This window comes from Schistocerca nitens, chromosome 2, assembly GCF_023898315.1.
Source record: "Schistocerca nitens isolate TAMUIC-IGC-003100 chromosome 2, iqSchNite1.1, whole genome shotgun sequence".
NCBI lineage: Eukaryota > Metazoa > Arthropoda > Insecta > Orthoptera > Acrididae > Schistocerca > Schistocerca nitens.
The window spans coordinates 992,423,259-992,444,967 of NC_064615.1; the positions used below are offsets into that span (position 1 = coordinate 992,423,259).

General features: G+C 43.1%; 1 pseudogene; it reads right to left on the reverse strand.

Moving 5' to 3' along the window:
• Positions 1-15,098: 15,098 nt before the first annotated feature.
• On the reverse strand, positions 15,099-15,216 carry LOC126238604 (5S ribosomal RNA; annotated as a pseudogene).
• Between the last annotated feature and the right edge of the window lie 6,493 nt (positions 15,217-21,709).

The following is a 21,709-nucleotide window of genomic DNA, read 5'->3' on the forward strand; positions in this document are numbered from 1 at the left end:
CCGGCCAGGGTGGCCGATCGGCTATAGACGCTACAGTCCGGAACCGCGCAACCGCTACGGTCGCAGGTTCGAATGCTGCCTCGGGCATGGATGTGTGTATTGTCCTTTCGTTAGTTAGGTTTAAGTAGTTCTAAGTTCTAGGGGACTGATGACCTGAGAAGTTAAGTCCCATAGTGCTCAGAGCCATTTGAACCATTTTTTCCTAAGAGAAAACATTGTTTGTCGTGAAGAAAATACTTTATGCTCACGCTGTATATCAATTCGCAGTTCTGTTTTACGGAAACATCTGTCACATGAGAGTAATGCACTGCAGTGTGTGCGCTTCGTTGCGTTTAACTAAGCGTGTGAAATAACTTTATACTTGGTGGTGTCTCGTCACTTGCGACCTGAAATCTCGTTGTTCTGTCTTGTGTAGCGCTCACGACACAGACGGGGGTCTGCTTAGTGTGCTGTTGCCCAGGCCCATGGGCGTCAACAGCTGTGTATAGACATCGAGGGTCAAGGGGTGAAGGTTTTAGAGAGGGGGCAACCTCGCACGTGACCGCTTGGCCTTTTCCGGTGAACGCATGCGTAGGTGACACGAAGCTGTTGCAGGTTTCCTTTTGATGTCACGCGATGTCTCTTCAGTATATTCGAGAAAGCCAGCGAGGCACGCTTTCCAGAGTTTGCATGGCTGGCGCACAGTACATCCCGCGTTATGTTGACTCAGGTGGTGGGACCGAGTGGATGGCGCACGGCATCGTTCGCAGACGAGGCGTGCTGGTTTCAGATTGCGATTCTCTTTCTCAGCGTCTTCCCTCGAATAATTTTTAGAAGTATTTTTAAAATGTTTTTCTTAGGTCGCTTTGTCGTGTGTGCGCCGCGCGCGTGCGCGCGCACGCGCCTGTGTGTGTGTGTGTGTGTGTGTGTGTGAGTTTGGTACAAATTCTCCAGTTGATTTTAATCTAATTTCCCTATGAGGCAGAGACTTAAAACTTTCAACATAACTCAAAACTGGATCAAGTACAATATGAACTCGCTTTCTTGTCTGGTGTGTGGCGGAGTGTACTTTATGTAACACAGCCGTTTCCCCCTTTTCCTGTCCCACTCGCGAATCTTGCGTGGAAAGAATGATTGCTGGTACGCCTCCGTCTGAGCTCAAGAATCTCTCTGATTTTCACCTTCACAGCTTTTAGCGAGATACGCATACGAGGAATCAATTTACAGGGTGAGGCAGCTAAGTCATAGCACTGCTTGTATCTTCCTAACCGTAATAGATACAAAGATGCCGTTTGGACAGTGAATTGCAGTAACAGGGGATACTTGGATACATCAAATTTCATGTTTGTGCTTTTTTTATTACAGGGATTCCATTTTTTAAATATAACCCTAATGTTAAATTTTAGCGTAACATGATGGGCTTAAAAAGACGGTTTCAAACATGTGTATATCATAATATATAGGCGAATAGTTTTTGACACTCAGATATGTTCTCGTATTGTGTTCGTCCTTCGAAGCGGCGTTATCCAATGCGACCTTTCCTGTTTTGTAGAGTACATGGTAAACGTCGCGAGTCCGTCCTTACACAAACACGCCCATTTACCCGACAATAGTAATACATACTGCTATATTTGCGCAAAAATTAACTGATGATGTCGCGCAAGTATTATTCAGTTATTTGGCAGCTGTGATACCAAAATAGTAGACAACATACAGTATTAAAACACTACAAGATGTTAATACATTTTAAGTAACAGAAATACAAATTTAAATTAGGAGTCCCTTCTATTTCGTACGTATTTGTTTTTTATTTGAAAATATTTACTATTGATCACAATACGAAGCAAATACAAAGATGCAAAATACATATTTCACACGATGCAAAACTTTACTGAAGCATTTGCTCAAAATACTTCCCCTCTGCTGCAATGCACATTTGTAGTCGCTGTTCGAATGGTTTGTGAACGGCTGCGACGGTGTCACGTGAGATATCAGCGCACGCTGCGATGATACGTTGCTTCATATCGTCTGGCGTAGTTGGTATTTGAGCATACACTTTATGTTTGACTGCTTCCAACAGATAAAAATGAAGAGGGGTCACATCAGGAGACCGGGCCGGTCACTTCAGCACGTCGTCCTATCCAACAATCCGAGAACTTTTCATTTAACAGTTCTGTAGCCACACGGGAAGAGAGAGCATTACAGCAGCAGTCATGATGGAACCACATGCACTGACGCGTAGTTAGTGGTACCTCTTCCAGCAAAATGGGCTGAACGTTTCGCAGAAACTGTGCACAGTTATTGCAATTTAGTATACCCGGAATGACGTACGGCCTCACAATGACATTTCCGACGATGCTGCACCACACGTTAACACTCCACGGTTGCTGATGCTGTACCTGTCGAAGCCAAAGAGGGTACTATATTGACCAGTAACGCATATTATGCAAATTCACATTACCGTGCTTGTCAAAAGTCGCTTCATCAGTAAAAAGCACCCGTTGAAAAAACGTTGGATCATTTTGAAGGCGCTGCAGAGCAAACCGGCAAAATTCCTGGCGCCGTTCAAAATCCACACCGGAGAGTGCTTGTTGGAATGAGAGGTGAAACGGGTGAAATCTATGCCGGTGAAATATTCGTAGAACACTTCTCTGACATGTACCACATTCCGAGGCGATACGTCGCGACGAAACAGTAGGGTCGTTATGCGCCAACGCTAGAACGCCCTCTCCCTGTACCTCGCCAGTTGCAGTTATCTGCCTTGTCCTCTGTATGGCGTTCCATGATCCCGATTCAAGTAGTTTCTTGCAAATACGTGCAAGAAGCTGGCGCGTAGGACGCTCACGATCAGGATCCAGCTCTCCATATCGCTTTATAGCTCTAACAGCATTTCTTCTGCTTTCACCATACACTAGAAGCATATCTAACTTTCCTTCGTTGGTGTACATGTCTGCTCCAAGAAACTGTGACGGACATGCGATGTCTCATTACCCCAGCAGCACATTTATACTCTTCTCTCCAGCTGCCTCGTGCGTCACCTTGCGGCGTTATCGAGAAGCAGGAAAACAAACGCCTTCCCTGTTAAAAGTTCTCAGTGCTCACCAGCAAAGGTCGCATTGGACAACGCCGCTTAGCAGGACGAACACGATACGAGAACATATCTGTGTCTCAAAAACTATTCGCCCAAATATTATGATATACACATATTTGAAACCGTCTTTTTAAGCCCATCATGTTACGCTAAAATTTAGCATAGGGTTCCATTTTAAAAAACCAAAGATGGCCTCATGTCAGTGTAATAAAAAAAGCACAAACATGAAATGTGATGTATTCAAGTATCCCCTGTCCCTGCAATTCACTGTCCAAACGGAATCTTTGTATCTATTACGGTTGGGGAGATACAAGGGGTGTTATGACTTAGCTGCCTCACCCTGTATTTGTTGATTGAGGTGAAGAGAAACTGAAATAACCACGAAATTTGTGACATGTCTGTGTCGTAATCTCATCAAAATGTTTGAAATTGATTAAAAAATTTCACGCACCCAGGACTAATAACCAGGAAGTAATTATTTAAATAAAAATATATTTTTTATTATAAGACGTTCTTAAAACGGACTAAAAAGTATAAAATAAATTCTCCAAGACCCATACTGATAGTCGGGAGTGCGGTGTGCTGACCACACGCCCCTCCTATCCGCATCCTCCCATGAGGATGGCACGGCGGTCGGATGGTCCCGATTGGTCACTTGTGCCCTGCAGACGGAGTGCATACTGATAGTCGTGAAATTTTGTGCTTGTGAATTTTGACCATAAACTAAACTGCATCCGAATAGGCCTCGGCAAGCCCAACGGTACCGATCGACCGCCGTGTCACCCTCAGCCGATAAGCATCACTGGACGCGGATATGCAGGGGCATGTGAGCAGCACTCCTCTCTCCCAGCCGTTGTCAGTTTTCGTGTCCGGAGGCGCTTCTTCTCTGTCAAGTAGCTCCTCAGTAGTCTTCACAAGGGCCGAGTGCACCCTGCTTGCCAACAGCGCTCGGCAGACCCAGACGGCCACCTTGCTAGCCAAGCCCGACAGCGCTCAACTTCGATGATCTGACGGGAAGCAGTGTTACCACTGCTGCAAGGCCGTTGGCATCTAAAACGTCGAAACAAAAAGCGTGTGGCGCATGAAATAGATAATAGTAAGGAGCATAGTGGGTAGTTGTTGTTGAGAAAAATCACACAACAGTTCATATCGTTTGCAGTGGAGTAAAATTGTTAGTGGTGTTGGTGAACTGCTCATACATAAATTATCTGTTGCTTGTGCCCCATATTTTTCATTTTAAATGTTGCAAGTACTGCGTTAGCTATCAAAAATTCACAAGCACAATTTTCAGGACCACCTGTATGGCTATATTAAAAAGATTTTTATTTAAATAATAATTATTTATTAATTGATTTATTGAACCTGGGAGTATTGTGGCCACTGAGTCCTCTTTCACATGTAATCAGGCGTTTTACAAATTTTGAAACGTTGATTTCGTCCGCGCCTCGTAGCTACTGTGGTGTCATGAGAAATCACATTCATGGCCGCGGCCAGAATTGACGTACTTTCTGGGGTGTGCAGTGCGTGAGACAGACCGATCAGCCAGAACATTATGGCCACCGGCTTACTATCGATATAAAGCCGCCCAGGCGATTCAGCGTCGCCTGGCGAGGAATGACTGTTAATCAGACACGCACGCGCACGACCCATGCAGTATCAGTGAGCGTGCTGTCCGCGTGTAGAATGGGGAGGATGCGCAGTCTATCTGAGTGTGACCGAGGGTAGATTGTGATGGCCCGGGGGCTCGCCACGAGCATTTCGGAAACTGCACGACTTGTCGGGTGTTCGAAGAATGGTGTGGTGTCTTCAACACGTGTCGAAACCGAGGTGAAACCACGTCCAGAGGTCGTGGGTTTGGGCGGCCACTCCTCATTGCAGGTGTCGGACGTCGTAGGCTGGAAAGACTGGTGAAACAGGACATCTACGTTCTACATATCCATCTAGATAGATAGTCCACAAGCCACCGTTTGGTGCATTGCGGAGGGTACCCTGTACCACTATTTGTCATTTCCTTTCCTGTTCCACTCCCAAATAGACAGAGGGAAAAACGACTGTCTATACGCCTCCATAGGAGCCCTAATTTCTCGTATCTTATCTTCTTGGTCCTTACGCGCAACGTATGTTCGCAGCAGTAGAATCGTTCTGCAGTCAGCTTCAAATGCCGCTTCTCTAAATTTTCTCAATAGTGTTTCTCGAGAAGAACGTCGTCTTCTTTTCAGGGATTCCCATTTGAGTTCCTGAAGCATCTCCGTAACACTTAAGTGTTGTTCGAACCTACCAGTAAAAAATCTAGCAGTCCGCCTCTGAATTGCTTACCGAGCGAGGTGGCGCAGTGGTTAGCACACTGGACTCCCTTTCGGGAGGACGACGGTTCAATCCCGCGTCCGGCCATACTGATTTAGGTTTTCCGTGATTTCCCTAAATCGCTCCAGGCAAATTCCAGGATGGTTCCTTTGAAAGGACACGGCCGACTTCCTTCCCCATCCTTCCCTAATTCGATGAGACCGATGACCTCGCAGTTTGGTCTCTTCCCCCAAACAACCCAACCCAACCCAACTGCTTAGATGTCTTCTTTCAATCCGATCTGGTAGAGATCTCAAACACTTGAGCAGTACTCAAGAATAGGTCGCACCAGAGTCTTGTATGCGCTTTCCTTTATAGGTGAACGACTCTTTCCTAAAATTTTCCCAATTAACCAAAGTCGACCATTCACCTTTCCTATCATAGTTCTCACATGCTCATTCCACCTCACATTGCTTTGCTACGCTACGCCAAGATATTTAAACGACTTGACTCTGTCAAGCACGACGTTAGTAATACTGTATCCGAACATTGCAGGTTTGATCTTCCTGCTCATCCACCTTATCTTACATTTTTCCACATTTAGGGCTAGCTGTTATTCATCACGCAAACTGGAAATTTTGTCTAAGTCGTGTTGAGTGTTCCTACAGTCACACAACTTCGACACCTTACCGTACGCCAAGGCATTATAAGCAAACAACCGCAGATTGCTGCCCACCCTGTCCGCCAAATCATTTATGTATATAGTGAACAACAACGGTGCTATTACACTCCCTTGGAGCACTCCTGACTATACCTTTGTACCCTTTCGACCAGTGGCGGAACTAACATCAGACTGTAATGCTTGGCAGAGTACAAGTGTGTCTGACCACACAGCCCACCGAACAGCCCTAACGATGGGCTTCTGCAGCCGATGGCCCATGCATGTGCCACTGTTAACACCACGACATCGGCAACTACGACTGCAATGGGCACGTGACCATCGACACTGGACGTTGGCGCAGTGGCAGAGCGTTGCATGGTCTGATGAAATCCGATACTTTCTTCATGATGCCAGTGGGAGAGAGCGAATCCGTCGTCATCCAGGGGAACACCTTCTTAACACGGGACGGAGACAAACTGGCGGCGGCTCCAATATGTTCTGGGGAACATTCACGTAGGCATCCATGGCTCCAGTGGGACCCTGGCAAGGCACCATGATGGCCAGGGAGAATAGTACACTAGTCGCAGATCACGTACACCCCTTCATGGCGATCAAGTTTCCCTATGGAAGTGGCATTTTTCGTCAACATAAGGTCAGTAATGTGATAGTGTTGCTCGAGGAACCCAGTGCTGACTTCCAATTGATATTCTGGCCCCCCAGTTCGCCAGATCTGAACCCGAACGATCACATCTGGGCTGTGATTGCACATACCGTCAGAGTTCATCGACCCCCTCCTCAGAATTTACGAGAATTAGGTGAGTTGTGTGTGAAGAAATGGTGCCAGCTCCCTCCAGAGACCTACTAAGGCCTCATTACTTCCATACCTCGACGCGCCGATGCTGTTATCCGTGCCAGAGATTGACATATCGGCTATTAGGTAGGTGGTCATAATGTCCTGGCTGCTCAGTGTGAATTGCGCGGTGTATACCTCAGCTGTCTTAATAGCAAACGTCCACTGGCGAACGGGATTAATCCAGTGCCTTGTTACACTGTCAGGTCAATCTAAATAAGGACGCAAGGCTCGCTTTGACAAACGGGACAAGGTTATTCGTCTCACAACTCAAAAGTGAAAAATTAAAAGCCCTGAAGCTAACTGTGTACTTGCAGAGAAGATTCTGAGATCCAACATTTGGCTTGGAATATGTTAACTGCTAACAGTACTGTACACCACCTACAACAACTAAAAACTTTGATCATCACAGTAGCAAATACGAATTCAGCTCAAAGTCGATGGAGAAAGAGTCACACAAAAACGTCCCTCTGAAGCTTTCATGGAATCAAACGACATTTACTGACACGCGTTAGCCCTGCCCAAGACCGCCACCTTTATTAAGCACCACCAGCAGCTAGGTACTGGCTCCACATTCTGCTCTGAGGTCTCTTTGCGTCCCGAACAAATTTCCGTTCACAAATCTGCAACATTCGCCGAGAAAAATACGACAGTGCCTAAGGAGAAGCCCAAGCAAACAACTGAGAACGCACAGTATGCCGCGATGCGTGAGTCTGTGAAACATATAAGAGTGACGAACCTACCCAGACTCCGTCACACTCTGCTTAAGACTCCATGTTAACTGTAACATATGTGTTAGCTCTGCTTTGCATTGTAGTCGGCTACAGTGTGGGAGGGGTATCTTTTTCAGCCTGGAGCTGGTGGTCTGGACTTCCCTAATCCTCATAAATGGGTTTGGCTGGGGCCTAAATGGCTGGATTACAGGAAGAGTAATTTCCTCATGATGGTCGCTGTTCCAACATATATTACGGAAAAAACTTCTTGAAGTCCTGCCAGGAGGCAGCACCTTAAAAAACCACTGCAAGTAGCAGTAGGAAATGGCCAATGAGAATACCTGTATTCCGCTACTGGTTTCGAGTTCCTGAATATGTTAAATAATTTTGTGGAGCAGTTTTGGAGCGCGCGCAGCTGAGCCGGCAAACAGCTCTCGCGAAGTGTAGAAGTATTACGAAAGATAGCAAGAAATAGAAGTGCGTTTGGAAGGTTACATGCCGTCTGGCTTGCGTCCTTCCATTTATAGTAAATTTACAGTATCTGCCTCTTCTCACGATTGCCGATAGGCAGAACACTTTAGTTGTATCTGCTTGAAGTCTCACTTCGTTGATTTATTACGGGGAAATGATTCTTATAAAACTTCGGTGTTGATTGGTAAAGGGATTAATAAATGGTTCAAATGGCTCTGAGCACTATGGGACTCAACTGCTGTGGTCATCAGTCCCCTAGAACTTAGAACTACTTATACCTAACTAACCTAAGGACATCACATACACCTATGTCCGAGGCAGGATTCGAACCTGCGACCGTAGCAACAGCAGGCTCCGGACTGGAGCGCCTAGAACCGCACGGCCACCGCGGCCGGCAACGGATTAATAGTACCAGTCTGTGAATACGTGTCAAATGCACAGCTCGCACAGTGCTCTGAATGCGATAGGTGTATCGTGGGCACTCAGAGCTTTGTGCGGCTTGCGCGTGACAAGTGGCCAATGATGGCAGCTTACGGAACGTACCGGTCCTTTTCACAAAGTCGGGGTTGGCGGCCTGTGGCACGAGCCGCTTCTTCAGATGGCCCAGGACAACAGCTCCAAGTGCGTGCTGGGACATCGTCCGGAAAAGCGCAAGTCTTGCAGTGTGGTTTGGCCTCGGGAGATTCGGAAGTGTTAAACTACCCATCGCCGCCTGACGACAGACGGGAATTTCTACGACAAACTAATGAGGAAGATGTGCTCTGACTGGCCCGTGACTGACGACATTCCGGGGTGGGGATTTGTTAAACGTAGAACTGTTATTAGAAGAAAAGAGTAACATTTTACCAATTGGAGTTTACGGAAAAATTGGCAAAAACTGCCGCGTCGCGAGCTGGTGGAAGAAAAAGAGACACTTTTCATTTGATGGTGAATGGAGACAGCTGGTTCGAGAGGTCGTGGCGCTTGTAGGTGTCCGAGTTCTGACGATCGAGATTCTGATTCTCCACTATGAACACGGTCCTCCGACCCGACTTACCGCCACAGCGGAGTGGTGAGAGCATACAGCAGTATAGCGCTCTAGACGAGGGTTAATGTTCAGATAGGAAGCATACCGCTGCCGCAGCTCCTCTAAACCCGATTCATGCCTTAGTATCGTTTGATATGGTATTCAATCGAAAACTGGAGTTTCTAATTTAATCGTTCGGTCACAGTGGATTAATGATTTAAGCGGAGGTTTACGATCTGTTGGTTCAGAAAATCGACTTTTTTAAATTGCATGTTTGGATCGATAAAAGTGTATAGAATCCACCCCTGAAACGGTTTTTCCGAATACGGAACGGAAATGTTTGTTATTCGCGGTTGAACAAAAAAATGCACCTGCCTGAAATCGGCCTTTTTCACGCACCAGTTTTTTTGCTTTCGGAGGACGAATTATTGTACCGGTGCTTGGGAGGAAACACACAAAATTCAAATGAAAGTTTCAACGCGTGTGTTTGGAAGTTAGCCCCCAAGCATTTGCATTCTGGTGCGAAGACTGTGGAGATTGCGACTTTCCTGCCAGTGAGCAGCTTCAACGAACGGTATTCAGCAGTTCTGAAGACCATGTCAACGATGGACTTCACATTGGGACTCTATTCGACGCAGTTCGCCAAGCATTCGGACGACCACCGGATTCAAGGGGCCGAAAACCGCTTGTCACCGGCCGTACGAGCGGCTCTGGAGCAGCGCAGGATGGCCCAGATCTATGAGGAAAAAGAAGGACTAGTTTATGGACCCGGAATAGCAGATTGAACTTACGTAGCATAATATTACATTTATATGTAGTCAAAACTTCAAACGCGTTTTTCTCGAAATGACCGTTTTTTTATCGCGCGGTATGGTAACTTTAAATCTACTGAACCGATTGGCATGATTCTTCGTTTCCGACGAAGCTAACTAAATTGTCTAGGAGTTTTACCACTTTTATTCCGATCCATCAACTACAGATATTTTTACTTGGCCGACGAAGACGAAAAATCGATGGAAAAAACCTGGTTTTTTTTCAAATGGACGCCTTTTTTTTCCTACGCTCCAAATAACTTAAGCGAAGTACAACTCCTAAAGAATCTTATATACTTCACTAACGTCAACTCAGTTTTGATTTCAGACGAGCCGGCCGACCTGTGACATATCGCGCGTGGAAGTCTACCTAGAAATTTTGTTTTGTTCCAACGGCACTTCCGCCTTTGCTCTTCGACATTTCCGGTCGAAAAAATTCCAGTTTGTGGCGGAAATATCAATAAACATTTTGACCAGAGTTGACATTGATATCTATAACACATCCCGAGAAAAAAATTCTCAAAGAACATGCTTTTTTCCGGCCAAAGATAGTAAACCTCCCCTTAATGTGCAGCTAGGATTCGGTAGCCATCCTTCCGCTTGCCTACCTTGTTAGTTGTTGTCAGCAATTAAGTTTGTTTTTTAATAGAATGTCGATGTAAATACTTTGTAATTTGTTAATGTAATAATTAATAGGGTTGTGTTTCATTTTTATTTGAAAGAGAGCGTAGTTCCCTTCAATGATCTGATTTATTCTACTGATTGAATGGATAGTTATGAAGTAGTTATCATGTTCGTACAGATTTACTTTTAAACATACGTTACGCTATGTTTCACAATTTATTGTACATGTTGTTTCGCAGCTAATTGTTCCATTTCTTTTTTCAGGTAAGTTCCCGCTTTCTTTACTCCACCGTTCACGTTTGGCGAGGTAAGACTATATCTTACTCCATTTTAGGTCAACTAGAGACTATTGTGCATATTAATTGATATACACAAATAAGTGCAATCAATCGCTTTCGTTCATTATTCCACTACACGTATCGGAGAATCATGCCTCTATCTTCAGGTGCATTTATTTGCATTAATTAAACATTTACTGTTTGTACGTACGATTTCTAGGGCAACCTGTATAGCTGTCTGGCAACTGAAAGTGAAAACGAAACATGGTTCCAAAGCCTTATAGTTTCGCAATTAACATACCCATATAACACAATAGTATGCCTGTTAAATGCAACCCTTGTGGCATAGAGAAGTGTGTAATTGTACTGGCTGGACTGCGATGAATGTTATACAGGTGGACAAACTGAAACTTTCCGGGAAAATATTTCATCCACCGTAAGATAGGCAGCAGAATTTACATCTGCTCCCTATAAGGATGACCTAAGCTGGGTTGCTTGTATTAAGGTGCATGAAATACAGGGTGATCCAAAAGTCCGTTAAAATTTGAAAATTAAAGTGCTTTGCGGAATAATGCAGGAAGAGAGGTAGAAATGTACACACTTTATTGAAATGTCATGGCGTTTTATTGGAACCAAAAATAGGTGCACAAAAACACCAGCAGATGTCGGTTCATATGATACAAAACAATAATTAGAGTAACAATGGATTTTTAGCGAAGGCAATGTTCTTTAACAAATGCTCAACATGTCGGCCGTCATCCATCAACAACAGCTGTAGTCGAGCGACAATGTTTTGAACAGCACTGTACAGCATATCAGCAGATATGGTGAAAAACTGCTGTTGGATATTGTCTTTCAGCGTCCGTAATGAGGTCGAACGATCGCGGTAGATTTGCGACTTCAGGTAACCCTAAAACCGATAATCACGTGGAGTGAGGTCTGGGGAACTGGGAAGCTAAGCATGACGGACGTGGCGATTCAGCACGCGATCCTCACCAAGCGATGCGCGCAATAGGTCTTTCACACGTGAAGCTCAAATGGTTCAAACGGCTCTGAGCACTATGGGACTCAATATCTCAGGTCATCAGTGACCTAGAACTTAGAACTACGTACACCTAACTAACCTAAGGACATCACACACATCCATGCCCGAGGCAGGATTCGAACCTGTGACCGTAGCGGTCGCGCGGTTCCAGACTGTAGCGCCTAGAACCGCTCGGCCACCCTGGTCGGCTGCTGCTGTTGCAGACGCATCTGACTCCCTCCCTCACTACGCGAGTCTCATGCGGCGTCTCTGACGTGTTGTTGTCCAGCGCCATGTGTTACCTGATATTTGCACTCGCTTTTGGTTCCAATAAATACCCATATCCGTTCAGACATGGGTGTTAAGTTTTACCTCTCTACCTACATTATTCCGTAAATAAGTGCATTTTCAAATGTTAATGGACTTTTGGATCACTCTGTATTCTCCAGGTTAGTTTTATTTTGTCCATTCCGTACATACTGATATTATTTAGTTCCATGTTCCATAGATCATACTGCCGGCCGGATTGGCCGAGCGGTTCTAGGCGCTACAGTCTGGAACCGCGCGACCGCTACGGTCGCAGGTTCGAATCCTGCGTCGGGCATGGATGTGTGTGATGTCCTTAGGCTAGTTAGGTTTAAGTAGTTCTAAGTTCTAGGGGACTGATGTCCTCAGAAGTTAAGTCCCATAGTGCTCAGAGCCATTTGAACCATAGATTATACTCATGATAAATGTTACGCAACGAAATGAATCAACTGATCCAAATATTGTATGGACAGTTTAAAAAAATGTTTATATGGTCACGTGTCGGCCATTAACAGGTTTATAATTGACTACTTATTTCTCTCAAAAATTTATCCATGGTATAGAAGCAGTAATTGAGGAGAAACAAAATTAATCTTCTTTTGATAGCGAAAATATGGTTCAAATGGCTCTGAGCACTATGGGACTTAACATCTATGGTCATCAGTCCCCTAGATCTTAGAACTACTTAAACCTGACTAACCTAAGGACATCACACAACACCCAGTCATCACGAGGCAGAGAAAATCCCTGACCCCGCCGGGAATCGAACCCGGGATTTTGATAACACTTCTACTGTCTTTCAGACATCTTATTTGCATGGGCAGATCCTCAAAGAGCTTTATACTTGGGTATTTCCCTTCTTTGTTTGCCAAAGCTAGATTCACTAGAGGGAAGTGCAGATAATTTTTCATTCTAGCATTGCAGTTGTAAATATCTCTGTTATTCATAAACAAGAGCGGATTCGTGACAGGTCTCATTAGTAAGAAAATGTATTGTTAGGCTGTGGCTAATATTCCCAATTGTCCACACAGATACAATACGTAAGTTTGTAAACCCCACAAATAATCCTAAATACTCACTGTTGTGAAATGAATACCTTCTCTTCCAAGAGCGGAGCTAGCCAGAACATTAACCCACAGGAGACCGTGGATTAAAATATGCAAAATATGTCAATTTATTGCTTTTTATGACCCTAAAGCTGACAAGTTTGTTATGACAAAAGCAGCTAAACCTGAACGCTTCGGCATGCTGACGAATGTTTTCATCGAAATGAACATAATGCCATGCAAGGTACCATTTGTATAGGGTAAATGTGGCTAGGGCCTCCCGTCGGGTAGACCGTTCCCCCGGTGCAAGTCTTTCGAGTTGACGACTGTTCGGTGATTTGCGTGTTGATGGGGATGACAGGATGATGCTAAGGATAGTCACTTTTTTTCTTTTTTCTTTCACTAGCTGCTTATTTTTTATGACCCACCGTTTAATTTCTTATGGTGGGTCGTATGTTGCCACTTAGCCGCTGGGTCCGGGGTCCGGAGTGAGTGGAAGTAACACCATCCCGGATCCCGTCCCCACTCACACCGTTGCCCGTGTCCCGCCACGTGGAGGTGGGCTCTATTTGTTTACATCCATTTGATATCTTTTTTGTGCAGCATTAGAAAAACTTATAACTAATACAAAATCAAGTGAGATATTAATAAACAAAACGAAATTAAATATTTCGTTTTGCTAATGACAGCACAACACCCAATCCCTGAGCGGTGAAAATCTCCGACCCAGCCGTGAATCGAACCCGGGCCGTTAGGCATGACTTTCCATCGCGCTGACCACTTAGCTACCAGGGGCGGACTTTTACATAGGGTGAGGCTGCTAAGAAGAGCATCCCAAATACATGTCGAGTTACGGTTTTCGCAAATTTATTTCGGACAATATGGCAAATTACGTGACAGTAGCAACTGATTTTTATCACTTTCAGTCGCCGAATTACAACTCTGACTGTTTTGGAACTATATACTTTTTCCTCTGGCGTTTGGAAGAAGCTTCTACGAGAACTTCAACTACACAACATGTTTGGGACTTGGCCAAATGGTATCAAGATGACAGCGCCTCCAACCACTGTCTGGGCTCAGGAGAAGAGGTTCCAAAAACGCCTGCCCTGTTACACCAAATGTAAGCAAACATGTAGCTCAGGTATGGTACTTGTGTCTACCTGTGCACTTGAAGCCCATCAGTCTGTGTTCTGCTGTTTTAGCAGTAAGATAGCTTGCTCGTAAAGCTATTGAGACGTTCACAGTGTATACGGACAGTCCAAAAAGTGAATGTCGTTTGTGAACGTCGCTTACGTCGAACTTCGCGAAACTATTAGTGCAGCCGTACGGTTGTTTGCTGAACAGTAGTAAGATCGTGCCAAACGCTCCCAATCTGTCTTTGCCAACAATATAAAAAAGTTCTGGAAACTGGAAGTGTGCAGAACAAATTATTCCAAGGAAAAAGAAGTGCAACTGTGAATGAAATGGAAACTTAACATTTTAGCAGAAATAACACGCAATGCAGATGTCTCTAAAAGACATCTCGGAAGAACCAGTGGGATTAACCAAACGAGTGTTCTGCGAAACTGCATTCCATTGAATTTCATCCTCTTTATATTGCCCTGCTTCTACAGCTTCATGGCAATGATTACCAAAATTGCTTACAGTTCTCGGAATGTTATCTACTAAAAGTTAAAAAGCGGCGCAGCATATCTGTGCAAAATTTCCTTTAAGGAAGAAGCATCGATTACAGACCATAAACTAAATTCTGTCCGAACAGGCCTTCGAAGGCCCAACGGTACCAACCGGCCGCCGTGTATTCCTCAGCCCATAGGCGTCACTGGATGCGGGGATGGAGGGGCATGTGGTCAGCACACCGCTCTCCCAGCCGTATGTCAGTTTACGAGACCGGAGCCGCTACTTCTCAGTCACGTCGCTCCTCAGTTTGCCTCCCAAGGGCTGAGTGCATCCCGCTTGCCAACAGCGCTCGGCAGACCGGATGGTCACCCATCCAAGTGCTAGCCTGGCCCGACAGCGCTTAACTTCGGTGATCTGACGGGAACCTGTGTTACCACTGCGGCAAGGCCGTTGGCGATTACAAACCGTGGGTAAGTCAATCTTCGCAACATGCACTGGTAGTCAGAACCCGCGCTGATTCAAAGAAATGGATGCATGTTTTTCAAGATCCGTAACTTTGGTCCCTGTTTCATTGAAGTGAACCAAACTATACTTAAGTGTCTCGAGTTCTTAAGATATTCTGCTGCCGTATCTACTGGGAGGCATCCCACTGGGCATAAGGCAATCAGTAATGAAAGGCCGTCTTAAGTAAACGTTTAGAGAGCATTGCAACGGTCATTCAGAAACGCAAAATGGTCTGCACACTCACCAAACTTAACACTTCTGTACTTTTATCTGTGGCGAAAATTAAAACAAGAGGTCTGTTAGGAAACACCGACGACTTCCGAAGGCATGGAATGGCTAAAATAAGGGCCTGCGCTGCCGTTAACTCCAGTAGTAATTCAACATGGAGTATTGTTTCTCCAGAATCACTTTATTGCGTGCAGCAATGCTGAACATTTTGAGCCCTAGGTATGACAACCTTGATGATACACACACGAGCCGCACCTGATTGTTGACATTTTGTATAATAGGGCACACGTTTGTGGAACTTCTCCTGACGGCGGGACAGTGATTTGCATCGCCCAGCCCAAAACGCTAGGGATAAAAAGTTGATGTCTGGATGTTGTCTTATACTGTAGGCGTCGCTTAACCCTTTAGTGACCAAATTATTTCCGGAAGTTGTAGACTTTTTATGAACACTTTATTGGGCTAAGAAACCGTTCATAAAATCATAGTTTAAATCTTGAAAGTGAGAGTTTAGCCTACGAGTATAAAAGAATTAGTGGGAACTATTGTTCTCACCGAACTCTGGAGTAACTTCACTTGCTAATTTAAAAAAAATAAATTTCCCTTATTTTTTAGAACAAAAACATGTTAAACATTACATTTATATTTGTATTAGTTCATACTGTCCTTTGAGATCACTAAGGTGATGTACTATGGAACTCAGAGAAGCATGGTGCTACACACAAAGGTACACGACAGTTGCTACACATTATCTTTGTTCTCTTTTCTTTGTTCTTGGTGCTACATTGGCGGCATCTTCTGTTTGTTGTACCTTTTGTAGGGAAAGGAGTTCCCACTTTCTTCAGACAAACTTCATCTGGTACTCGAGACACAACTCTTTTTGTTGTTTGAAAATGAACAGGCCTTCCTCTTCTCTTACTACCTGAGAAGTCAGAGATAAGCTGCCTTGCCAAGAACAATCTAAATGTTAGCTGGTCTGCTTCTGTCTTCCGTAGCTTCCAAATAACGTAGGAATTGACAACTGCCAAATCCACAAGAAAGAAAAACAGTTTGTGCCACCACTTCCATGACTGACGGCCTACAGCATACCGTTCACACAGCTGATCACAACTATCCACTTCTCCCATTATTTTATTACACTCTGCCACAGTCAGTGGGCAGAATACTTCACTTCTGCTTCCACTAACTTACCTTGTAATATTTATGTAATTTTCAGTCAAATCCAGCAAATATACACGAATACTGTCTCCCTCATAAATATAAAAGTAGATAAATACAGCACAAGTCACTTCACACGTAAAAGGAAAGCACACTATCCAAAAAACGGTGTAGCGGTCGAAACAGTGGCTAGTTTTCACGCAGGAACTGCGCTTCTGCATTGATTGACTCACAAGGTAGAAATACAACAGCTTTCGCCCAACTGTTGACAATCTACACATAGTTAGCACACTCTAACAGAGATGGTAGCACAAGTTAGAAGTGAGAACATGGATTACCACTGAACTTACAGCGAAAACAAATAAGTGGGATCTATAGTTCCCACTGGTCACTAAAGGGTTAAGAAAGGATTTTTTCGAAATTCCATCTTTAAGGGGCTTCTCTGAAAAATGCCGCTGTTGAGGCAATTTTGAAGCTAGACCTACGGAAATTGGTATTTCGTTTATCGGTCAGAAATAAAGAAACCCGTGTTTCAGCATGTTCGCAAAATTAACTCTGTGAGGGTGAAATAGTGAATGCAAGCGTTTTTTTGAAAACATTTCTTTATCGAAGGATTGCTAAAGTATTTTTAAAGCTGCGTCTGTGAACACTGGTGTTTAACTCCTCGATTACAAATAAAAATATACGTGTGTGTGTTTTTTAAAACTGAACCCATAAAGGGGTGAAATAGGAGGAAACATTTTTTGAAACTATTTTATTATGAAAGCATTTTTAAAGCCACTATGAAAATTTAAGTTTGGCTGCTCAGTTGTAAATTAAAAAAATGCGTATTTCACTGTTTTTTGGAAATTCATCCCCTTTGGGGTGAAACAGTTTTTATCGAAATATTTCATTGTGCAAACGTTTTTGAAACTAAATCTATGACAGTTTGCATTTGGCTTCTATGTTAGGAATAAAAATGCAGGTGTCAATTTTTCTTTAATTCAACCCCTAAGGGAGTGAGATGGGGAATGAAACGTTTTATGACAATATTTCATTGAGAGAGAATTTTTAAAGATACATCTTTGAAAATTGGTGTTTGGCTTCTCGGTTAGAGACGAGAAAAATACGTGTTTCATTGTTTTTGGAAATTCAACCCCTAAGGGGGTGAAATAGGGTCAGATTGATTCACTGACTCATCACCGCCCGGCCCAAACCGCTAAGGATAGAAACCTGAAATTTGGAGAGGATGTGGATCTTATACTGTAGACGTCGTAAGGTATTGTCCGAAATTCCACTCCTAAGCTGATGAAATAGTGGATGAAAGGCTTTTGAAAATTAAAATTATCTCACTATTAAAGACATTCTGAAGCTGGAACTAGGAAAATTTGGTTTCTCAGTAAAAAAAAAAAAGTTTCAGCCTTTTTGAAACTTCAACTACTAAGGGAGTAAAATAGTGGGTGAAAGTTCTTTTTTCAAAATAAATAATTACTAAAGAATTGCTGAAGAATCTATGACAAATGGTATTTGACTGCTCGGTTAGAAATAAAAAAATTCGTGTTTCACTGTGTGTGTAAATTCAGTCCCTAATGGAGTGCAACAGAGGATGAAAATTTTTAAGAAATTATTTCTTTACATTAAAAAAATTTTAAAGCTAAAGTTATGAAAAAAATTGGTGTTTTACTTCTCGGATGGATATAAGGAAATATTTGTCAGCGGATGAAAATTCCTATGGAACGATCTCCACAAGAACGCAAAAGGCATGATCAACAAAAACTTTGGACTAAAGCTACCAGAAATACTTTTTTAGTCAGAAGTATATTCGGAAAAGACCATGGCCTTAATTAGCGCGAAAAGCTTAGAAGGTGTTGCAATTTGCGAACAACAAAAAAATTTTATTAAATAAAACAAAAAAATTGTTTGTAGGCCGTACAATTTACACGGGCGAAGCAGCGAGCGCTACGCTAGTGCGATACTATTCGATCAAGTCCCGTATATGTTACGTCGCTGAAGTTCTCCTAGAAGATTCTTTAAAATGGCACAGAAAAAGTGTGTAGTTTCATTAGAAAAAACAAAGGCGGTGTTGTAGGTAACTTGCAGACTTCAGGAAATTCGCCATATTGTCCGCTACGTAGCGAAAGGCGCACCTCGGTGTATTTATTCAGCCTGGATATATTTGTGATATCCTGCCTTAGCTGCGTCACAGTGTATATGTTGTGATATCTGCGGGTAGGTAATGAAAGAACAGGATGACTCGTGGCTCTGCTTCATCTTCTGTCGTCCCCTACAGACGTACATAGTCGACACTACAGCACCTCCCCAAGGCCAGTACTTTCGGCTAGACAACACACTGCTGTGTCGCTGCAGAGTTCAGTGTGACGTCATGAAGAATTCAAGATCAAAATGGTGTTTCCCTACGTCCTACGTCACCTGACCTCTAGACTACAGAGCACGTTGGGGTTCGATCAATAAAGACGTGCGCACATTCTGAGCTCTCTTTGTGAGTTGTTGTTGTTGTTGTTGTGGTCTTCAGTCCTGAGACTGGTTTCATGCAGTTCTCCATGCTACTCTATCCTGTGCAAGCTTCTTCATCTCCCAGTACCTACTGCTACCTACATCCTTCTGAATCTGCTTAGTGTATTCATCTCTTGGTCTCCCTCTACGATTTTTACCCTCCACGCTGCCCTCCAATGCTAAATTTGTGATCCCTTGATGCCTCAAAACATGTCCTACCAACCGATCCCTTCTTCTAGTCAAGTTGTGCCACAAACTTCTCTTCTCCCCAATCCTATTCAATACCTCCTCATTAGTTACGTGATCTACCTACCTTATCTTCAGCATTCTTCTGTAGCACCACATTTCGAAAGCTTCTATTCTCTTCTTGTCCAAACTGGTTATCGTCCATGTTTCACTTCCATACATGGCTACACTCCATACAAATACTTTCAGAAACGACTTCCTGACACTTAACTCTATACTCGATGTTAACAAATTTCTCTTCTTCAGAAACGATTTCCTTGCCATTGCCAGTCTACATTTTATATCCTCTCTACTTCGACCATCATCAGTTATTTTGCTCCCTAAATAGCAAAACTCCGTTACTACTTTAAGTGTCTCATTTCCTAATCTAATCCCCTCAGCATCATCCGATTTAATTTGACTACATTCCATTATTCTCGTTTTGCTTTTGTTGATGTTCATCTTATATCCTCCTTTCAAGACACTGTCCATTCCATTCAACTGCTCTTCCAAGTCCTTTGCTGTCTCTGACAGAATTACAATGTCATCGGCGAACCTCAAAGTTTTTACTTCTTCTCCATGAATTTTAATACCTACTCCGAATTTTTCGTTTGTTTCCTTTACTGCTTGCTCAATATACAGATTGAATAACATCGGGGAGAGGCTACAACCCTGTCTCACTCCCTTCCCAACCACTGCTTCCCTTTCATGCCCCTCGACTCTTATAACTGCCATCTGGTTTCTGTACAAATTGTAAATAGCCTTTCGCTCCCTGTATTTTACCCCTGCCACCTTCAGAATTTGAAAGAGAGTATTCCAGTTAACGTTGTCAAAAGCTTTCTCTAAGTCTACAAATGCTAGAAACGTAGGTTTGCGTTTTCTTAATCTTTCTTCTAAGATAAGTCGCAAGGTTAGTATTGCCTCACGTGTTCCAACATTTGTACCCTCGGATAATATTAAGTTAGGAATGAATACTTTTCGTTAACGATTCTGGTGTCGTCTGCCATAACAACTGCTTGCTGCCATCTTCAGCTAAAGCCTGCTCGACGGAAAAAGCGAGGTTGTAATTCATTTGTCGGATCCTGCGGACGTGCTATCTATCACTGAGTCTCTATGTTGGGATTTATTATTCCGGTAGCAAATAAATAAGGTTTGCTGCACTCAATCCGGTAACATAATACCCATAAATCAGCCTGCTGTTCCTTCGTTGGAGATTTGTGTAGTGTGCGTGGTATTCATTCTGGACATGCAGAACGTATTGTCGGCACTGTAGAGTTCTATTTTACGGCTAAATCGTGCCTATACTAAATAACATTAAAAGTGGAACCAACCAAAAGACAAAACAAAATAAATGAATGCGGTTCTTTGTTCACATATAATAGAGAAAAGTGTAAAAAGCGATTTTTAGTGAACTAAAGGACATTAATTATGCGTGGAATATTCAGTTCACGTTAACCTCTATGTAGCAGTATTTTTAATGTATAATCTGTTGTCTTCTTTCCTGTAAGAGTGTACAATGATTACTCTTGCTCTATCTGTGATCGAAGCTAGTCGCATTGTATAGGAACTGCTGTGTCAAGATCTGTAATTTACAAAATACTCCGAATATTTGTGTTAAATGTTCTCCTTGTATTCATTTAAATAATATTAGCATCCTCCTTCGTATCAGATATGAAAGCTTTTCTAGATTCTTAGCGTAATAGGATAGAGTAAATATCTCTGGAGAGAGCATTGCGTTCTGGGCATGTTGTCAGCTTTAAACCAGGATTGTCACGTGTTTTCGGGACTTCGCTGCGCGTGTGTGCTTTCTGCAGCGTTTGAAGTTTATAATATCAAGAGTTTTTGGTGTGTTTCACCGTTTGTTGATAGTGTAATAACGATGGTGAATTACTGTTGTTGCTAGGGATGCAAAGAAAAATATGTGAAAGGAGGGATAGTAACTTTTCATGGGTACATATCATGTAGCTCTAATTATAGTTATCATATTAGTAAGAGACACTGTATATGTTTAAAAATTTTGAGACGCATTATAATTAAGGCTTGATTCTGTAGACCTATTTTTTACGATTTTATGACTATATAATAGATATTACGGCTCGTACAAAAGCTTACAAACAATCGCTTCCTCTCGTAAATTTGCTAGTCGAACAGGAAAGGGAATGGTTAGTTGTTTCAGCAAATACTATTCTCCATGCATTTATCACTGACTTGTCGATTATGTATATAGATTATTCAATCTACTATTTATTTAATAAACTGGGAGCAAGTACGTAAAATGCGTTAAATTAATACTTCAAAGTGTCACCAGTAAGAAAAATTGTGCTTTAGGTCGCAAAAACTAGA